Source organism: Hipposideros armiger, unplaced genomic scaffold, assembly GCF_001890085.2.
Source record: "Hipposideros armiger isolate ML-2016 unplaced genomic scaffold, ASM189008v1 scaffold_129, whole genome shotgun sequence".
NCBI classification, from domain to species: domain Eukaryota; kingdom Metazoa; phylum Chordata; class Mammalia; order Chiroptera; family Hipposideridae; genus Hipposideros; species Hipposideros armiger.
In genome coordinates, this window is record NW_017731479.1 from 2,781,384 (window position 1) to 2,789,243 (window position 7,860).

The 7,860-nt window shown below is 54.5% G+C and overlaps 1 protein-coding gene across 1 annotated transcript in view; it reads left to right on the forward strand.

The window, feature by feature from the left end:
* The first annotated feature begins 2,985 nt into the window (after window positions 1-2,985).
* TRPV4 (transient receptor potential cation channel subfamily V member 4) overlaps window positions 2,986-7,860 on the forward strand; it is a 41,394-nt gene continuing 36,519 nt past the window's right edge. Inside the window, exon 1 of the mRNA XM_019649062.1 lies at window positions 2,986-3,028. The gene's annotated coding sequence lies outside the window, so the exon portion shown is untranslated. The remainder of the gene's footprint in view (window positions 3,029-7,860) is intronic.

Sequence of the window (7,860 nt, forward strand, 5' to 3'; positions counted from 1 at the left end):
TCTTACATTCCCACCGGCAGTGTTAAGAGGGCTCTGATGATCATCTTTGCTAATACTTGTTATTGTCTGTCTTTTAGAGACTATAGTATTATTGAGTGTGCTACTACTCTCTAGAGTCCGCTGGGCTTGGGTTCAAATCCTACCAGCAGTGGGATCTCAGGCAAGTGGCCTCTCTGTCTCTTTTTCTAGAAAATATCATAAGAATCTTTCCCTTCTAGGCTGTCAGGAGATGAAGTGGGTTACTGGCAGCATCAGGGCTATGCCAATTCTAAAATGAGGTGCACATGTCTTGTTCGTATAACTGGGTGCGTGGGGAGCGGGTGATGAGGGCAGGCACACCGCGTGTAAAGTCCCTGACAGGCTGACCCATCTGGCTCACCGCGCTCTCCCCACGCCTGGCACCCAGTCTGGCAAACAGTAGGTGCTTACTAAGTGTGAGGCTCTGCCCAGGGACCCCTCTTATCGGAAGGGGTTCCGCTAGATGGGCTGAAGCGCTGGGCTGCCTGTAGCCCCCACGGGACTCTCAGCTTGTACTGAAAATTGTGACTTCCCTGTGAGGAACAATTTTCTGTCAAGAGTCTCTTGTCCTTCCAGGGCAGAGGCTGCAGAGTTCCACCCGCAACAAGAAACAGTAAAATAATAGCAGCCACATCCTAGCAGTGGCCCTTGCTCATATTTAGTGAAAATAGCGACTGTTTGCTGGGTGCCATGAGCATCTCACTTTCTCTTCCTACTCACACCTTCCATGCGAGGTCCACTTTCATGCTTTCAATCAATCGGTATTTTTTTTCCTCCACTTTTTTTTAGCTGAGCCATCCTGCCACCTGTTGGCAGCTCAGTAGCAGCTCAGCTCGGGCCTGGACTCGAACCGCTGTTGCTCAGACCTCACACTCTTGAACGAGCTCTTAACCAGCTGAACCACTCGGCCGGCCCGCCTCCATTTTTTTTATTGTGGTAAAGTACACATAACAAAACCTGCCATCTTAAATCATTTTTAAGTGGACAGTTCAGTGGCATTAAATGCATTCACACTGTTGTGCACCCATCACCACCATCCATCCCAACTCTTTTCATCTTGTAAAACTGAAACTCTATACCTATTAAATGATACCTCTCTCTTCCCCTCTCCCGTTATCTCAATCAACTGGTATTTTTAAAGCACCTACTAAGCTCCAGGAACTGGTCCTATAGCTACAAACAAGACAGACATGGTTCTTGCTTCATGGAAACTGATACCCAATTTTTTGATGAGGAGACTGAGGTGCTGAGAGGGAGACGCCCCCACCTAACCAGTGGCAAGGCAGAGTTTGAACCCAGGCATTGGGCACAGAGGCGAAGATCCAGCCTCCTGGTCCAAGATGAGTCACTTCCTTGCATGGGGACCTCAGTTGCCCAGTCTGTGAAATGGGCGTCAGGGGGGAGTTGGGCTAGCTACGCTGATGCTGAGGGCTCACGCCTCATCCCCCAGACCGTGGAGGAGCGTAAGCACCATCCCCAGCCCCATCTTCTCCAGCTCCCTCCATTCGCCTTCTGTTAGTTTGGATCATCTTGGTCATTTTCCTTTCATTTGAGAAGGACCTTTGTGTAAAATGGGCCCCAGACGAGTCCTGCCCATCATTCCTCCGCTTCCCAACCTGGCCCAGCCCCCTGCCCCAGCCAGGAAGGCTTCCAGCCCGCAGGCTTTCTATCAGGGGTCAGGCAGGTGGAGGCCTGCGGGAGCCTCTGTTTACATTCCTCACCACGGGCCAGATAGCTGCCTGCTTGCGCTGTTGAAGATCTTGGAATCCCAGAGGGAAAAGCTCCCCTTCCCCACCCCCTCCTGGAGGGAGCAGCTTGTGGAGAGGCCGTGTCCTCTCCAAGCTTCAGTTTTCCATCTAGAAAATGGACACAGCAATGCAGACCTCACAGCCCCACTGAGTGGAAGGTTTACTTGCCACCCTCCACCCCCATGCTCAGTGAGTTCATTATTAAGGTTTATTTTTTTGTAAATGTCTCATAGTGGTGTTTGAATATATCACTTCTGGTTGTCTCTCTCCAACAATTCTAAAATTCCACCTTCTAGCTGCCGAACCAACACCTCATGGAAGCTATTTCTATTTGCCAGCTGGGAGGAAGGACGGACCCCACTGTCTTACCAATGGGGGAAGTCAGCTCAAATGGAATAAAAACAATAATGATAAAAGGGCTAAAAACGTCCCTAAAAACGTTCCTTGGGCTCTGCCTAGACCTGGGCTCTGTTCCCAGCATCTTCACCGTGACTATGAGGCGGGGACGTATCTACACCCCGCGCTACACTGGGGACACTGAGGCACAGAGGTGAAAGGAGTGGCTGCTCAGCTGGTGAATCCCAGAGCCAGGGTTTGGGCTCGGGGAGTCTGGCTGTGGAGCTCAGGCCCACTAGGCTCCCAACCAATCTGGCAGAAATGAGCTGCCCAAACCTATGGAGGCAATCAAGTGGCTAGGGTAGGAGGGGAGACTGTGTGTGGGGCTCACCTTCACTCTCCAACTAAAAAAAACCATGCCCTGATCACCTACCCAGTGCCAGGCTCCGCGCTAAGTGCTGGTAAAGACGTGAAGGAAAGGAGCTGGCATTTATTGAGCCCTGGACGGACCCACAGAGACCTGTCTGAATTGCCTGCCGAATGAACGAGCGGATGCCGGGATCCATGAACAGATGAGCAAACAGGATTTCTCGGGCTTTCGACCGGGGCTCTCCCCAAGAAGCGCCAGCACCTTGATCCAGGGATCATGCTGCCTATGTTCCAGGTAAAGAAACTGAGGCTCCAGGTCCACTCGCCGCAGAGGCGGCCGATCCCTGCGATCGGGTGGGCGCCGGGGCCGCCAGCCACCTTCCGCGCTGCCGTGGCCCGCGGGCGGCGGGGTGGGCGGGGTGCAGGCCCAGGGGCGGCGCGCGTCCTGGAACCTGAGCCGGGGGAGGAGAAACGAGGCGGGCGAGCGGGCGCCGGGCGGGCCGCTGGCATTCAGGAAGCGCCGCGCTCCCGGCCGCCGGCGCCGCGCCGTCCAGGAGGTGAGTGTGGTTTGGGCCCGCGGGGCAGGGACCAGGGGAGGAACGGCCCAGCCGGTGTCCTATCGCGCTCGTGGGGACGACGCGGAGACTCCAGAGGTTCTCTAGAGGCGCTGGAGGCGCGGGGACCCGCTCGGTGCCCTTGGGCCAGGCACCACTTCCCTGGGGTTCAGTTTTATCACCTGTGAAATGGGCGGCAACGTGGGTCCTGTGGTTGCAGGTCTAGGGGAGGGAGGTCCGGGCCAGGCACCCAAGCTAAGGAACCACAGGCAGGACACCCGGCAGCCCACTTTTGGGGGTCATCCCCATTTGGAGGTGCTTGGAAGAGGGAGTTGGGGGTCCTGAGGTTGGCCCTGGGTCTCTAAGCAAGCTGGAAGGAATTGAGAGTCGAACTTACCAAGGCTCCTTTTAGTTACTGAGTCCCAGAGAGATGGCACTTCCCCCAAGAGGCAGGAAAATCTTTAACCTCCAGCTTTGCTGTGGAGACGCTCCAGAGGCCCCTGAGGGCAGGGACAGACCTCCCACACTCCCCGCTTGCCTGGAGACACCAACCACAGACACGTTGCTTGAGCTACTTACACCATCCATTTTGCAGATGCGGAAACTGAGGCTCAAGTCAGGGATGTAGCCAAGTGGAATTTAAACCCAGGGCTGTCCAGCTCCAAAGCTCTCCACACCTGGCACCCAGGGGGTGCCCTGGAAGTGATGGGGAGGGGTGGGCCCATGGCTGTTCCGGCTCAGCGTCTAAAACAAGGGCCTTGGGTGCGGGTGGGAATGGGGGCTTGAACCCCTGAAATTCTAAGCAGATGTTGTGAGTGAGCTTTGTTCTGAGTTGCTAAGAATCACTCAAGGGTTTCAGTTTTGCCACTTGAGCTCTGGGGCAAGAACAAGGGGTAATTTGGTGACTGCCTCCAGAGGAAGATGAAGAGGTGGCCTCTTTAGGGAGGTCGGGTAGAAGGTTCAGGACCGGGTCATCTGCGAGGTTAAAAGGGGGCCTGTGTGAGCCCAAACCCTGCTCTGCCACCCCACTACTGTGTGACCTTGAGCTAGTCCCTTAGCTGTCTGCGGGACAGGCCATCTGTAAAATGGGGGTAGCATGAGGGTGGCCCACGCCCAGGGCTGTCCCAAGGATGGATGACCTGTGAGGTGCCTTGTGCAGTGCCTGGCACACACTCAGAGCTCCGCGTTAGCCGTTATGGTGCTTGTGTGGTGGCTGTTGCCCCAAACATCTTTTGAATGGAAGGGGGTGAAAAAAGGTAATTGGCCATTTCCATGTTTCTCGAGTTCATTCTGTTTGAATAATGATGCGAACCAGAAAGCCTGGGGACGCCTCTTTCCCACCTTTCTTGGTAAATCAGGGTGGGGGCTCCCCAAACCTATGACAGATGGCACTCATGGGCCGGTCAGGGTTACGTTTGTAAACCATGTGGGGTCATTTTGAAATGGAGTAAGTTGGTGAGTAAACCCGGAGCTTATAAGAGCCGAGAAATCGTTCCTTTTGGAGTGTGTGTGACGTGAACAAGAGGGCAAGGGATCCGATAGGCAGGGGCTAGGTCAGACCCAGAAGCCCTAAAAGTCCAGGCTGGGAGGGACATGCCGAATGTGTGGTCTGGAAAGGTGCCTCTGGCTGCAGAGTTGGGGCCAGGTGTGGAGGCCCGTCTGCAGGCTGGGGATGCCATCTAGGTATGAGATGTGAGGCCCCCGGTGAGGACTGGAGAGGGCGCAGGAAGGAGATGTAGGAGGGAGAGAAACACACAAGATTGGCCTCACTGTGCCTGGCACATAGTAGGTGCTCAGTGAATCTCTATTGCCCTGTTGATCGACTGAACACATCATTTGGAGAGGGCTGAGTTCTTTAAGCTCCCTCATCTGCTCCTGGAAGGGGGTGTGTGGCCCACATGGAGTGGGCTTCTCTACCCCTCACAAGCCCCTGATCTGCTGTTGGCCTCAGTTTCCCCCATTTGACTCCAGGAAAGACTTTCCAGGCCCCTCCCCAAATCCTAGGGACCCAGGGAACAGCTCCTTTTCTTGTCACACACAGAATCTGGTGAGTCAAGAGAACATTTCATGCCAGCCTGACCTCTGGAATGCTCTGCATTGCTAATTTGAAGCGGAGTTCACCTGTTAAAGATTAATTCCGATCTCTTAAGATATCTGTGGTCCTGGGCCCCAGCTACCACTCTGAACTCTGGGTGCAAGGTTCTGTCCGGCTTTCGCCAAGCCTGGGCTGTATCAGTGGTCATGACGATGGAAGCAAACATTTATTGAGCACTTATTATGTGCCAGGCACTGAGCCAAACACTCTCAGCACATTTGGATACAAAACGATGATTGTACCTGTTTTTGAGCGAGAGAGACACTGAGGTCTGAGCAGCGAAGTTGCTTGCCCAGGGTCTCTTTTAGCTGGGAAGAGGCAGAGCTGGGATTGGAACTCCATGAGTCTAATTTTGAAATCCATGCCCTTTACTTCCAAAGTGGCCTGTCTCCGTCTGTCTGGGCCCGGAGTCGTGGGGAAGATGCTCTGTAGTATAGAGATAAGAACCTAAACTGCTCAGACAGGCCTGCTGCGCCCTTACCAGGGAGCTCAGGCAAGTCACCTGGCCTCCCTGAGCCTCAGTTTCCTCATCTTTCAAATGGGGCTCTCAGCAGCCAGCCGGCCCAGCCAGGCACATCTCACATGTGCATAACTAGAACCACAATGCATTCTATTTCACCCCTCCCCACCCCCATGGGGCTTTCAACTCCCACTTTGCAAGGACAGTCAAGGCACATGTTCGGGGCCCTAGAGCATCATCTCCTTCCTCATCCTGTCCCCCCAGCCTTTTCCAGGGTGTGTTTTCCTCCAGCTCATCCCTAGGGCGCCCCCCCGCCCCCGAGAGCCCCTCTGTGCCAGGCAGGTGAGCGGAAGGTAGCAGGGGCAAAGCTAAACTTGTATTTGGACAAAGGCTAACGCCTTTTCAGCCATGAAATATTTACAGGCAGCAACTAAGTGCCAGGAACGATCAACGTTTCCTACTTTCCTGATTTAATGCGTAAGAACCACGGCTGACTGGAGACTGGCTACCTGGTTCAGATGCCAGCTCCCAGGAAGTTCCCTCACTCCTGGGGCCTCAGTTTCCTCGTCTGTAAAATGGGGATGATGGTAGTGCCTGCTTTGTGGGGTGGTTGTGGACTGTCTCCAGCACAACATTGTTGAGTTTATAACCAATGTCTCGTGCCTGATGTTTACTTCTGTGGTGTCATAGCCTCACCCCCGCTGGACGTGGGCAGGGGCAGGAAGGCTGACTCCCATTTTATAGCCGAGAAAACAGGCTCAGATGAAAATCAATTTGCCCGTGGTTGCCCCACTGGCTCATGGCAGAGCTGGACCTGGAAGCCAGATCTGAGTGCCTCTGGTCCCTTTGGGTCTCTGAAAAGCCCAGTGGCCGGCTTAGCTTCCTTCTTGGAAAGCCACCTTGGACTCACCCCTCTTGGAGTCTGACCCACCTCTGTTCACATTTCAGCTCCGTCACTCACTGCTGTGTGACCTCAGGAAGTGGGTTAACCTCTCTGTTCCTGGGTCTGTAATCTGGGGTTTGCTGGACGTCAGAACTTTACCAGCGTGAGGGGGATTTGGGCACCCCCTGGGTAGCCCCTGCATTGGGTATCCCTGGATCCCGTGAGCTGGCACCCTGGCTGGCAGAAATGCGGAAGGGAGACCGGGCTCTCATTTTCACTATGACTTCAACTTCCTTTCCGCCTCAGCCCCTTCCTGAGCATGAACTTGCCCTCTCTGCCCCGAGCCCTGGTCACTGCTGGCTGTGTGACCCCAAGGAGGTCACCTCACTCCACCTCTCTGAGCAGGTTTTCTCATCAACGAGGGTGGGTCACAGAGACCCACGCCAGGGGCATAGGAGGCCCTCCATAAATGCAGGTCTGCTCCAGATGAGGTCAGGGAATAGGAAAGGCCACAGGAGGTGGGGCAGGAGAAGGAGGTGACAGGCGGGCCATTGACCAAACGGCAATACTCTTATTTTTCTTCCGTGGTGAGTAACGGCTGCCCTGCTCGGCTGCCCGCCCTGCCTGCCCCCCACACAAAGGGCTGCTCAGTCTCACCAGGAGCCTGTTTTTCCTGAGGGTGGAGTGGCCTGGGTTCCACCCAGCTGACCAGGAGGACTGGCCACCTCTGGGACAGCTCCTTGTGTGTGTGTGGCGGGAGGTGGGGAGAGGGTGGCAATTATTCCAACATACACCCTGGATGGGCCCCATAGGCTTAGGGGAGATCCCAGTGGGCAAGGGGCCAGCTCACCTGAGGCGGGGACCCTTTAACCTGGTTCACTCCTATCTTCCCAGTGGGCAAGGGGCCAGCTCACCTGAGGCGGGGACCCTTTAACCTGGTTCACTCCTATCTTCCCTTGGCACAGAGGAAGGGTTCAGGCATACCTGTAAGACAGAGTGAGTGAATGAAAGAGGAAGGAAGGAATGACTGATTGAACAGACAGATCAACAAGGCAGGGGCGTCAGAAGAAACCACCTGCTCAGATTCAGGCTCTGGCTCTGAGAGTGAGTGAGCTTGGGCAAGTGTCCTGGCCTCTCTGAGCCTCACTTTCCTCATCTGCAAAATGGACTCTTGATAGCTGTCAACCTCACGGGACTGTTGGGTCTCATAGTAGGGGCTCAATAAATGATCTGATAGAAGATGGGAGGGAGGAAGTTAGCTAGTTCGTTGGGTAGAGGTTTAGCTTTGGAGATCTGACTGCCCTTAGGGAGAATGACTAAGCTTGTCTTGAGTCCTTTCATTTGTATCTATGAGTTCATTCATTCGTTGATTCATTGACTTGGTCATTCAGCAAGTA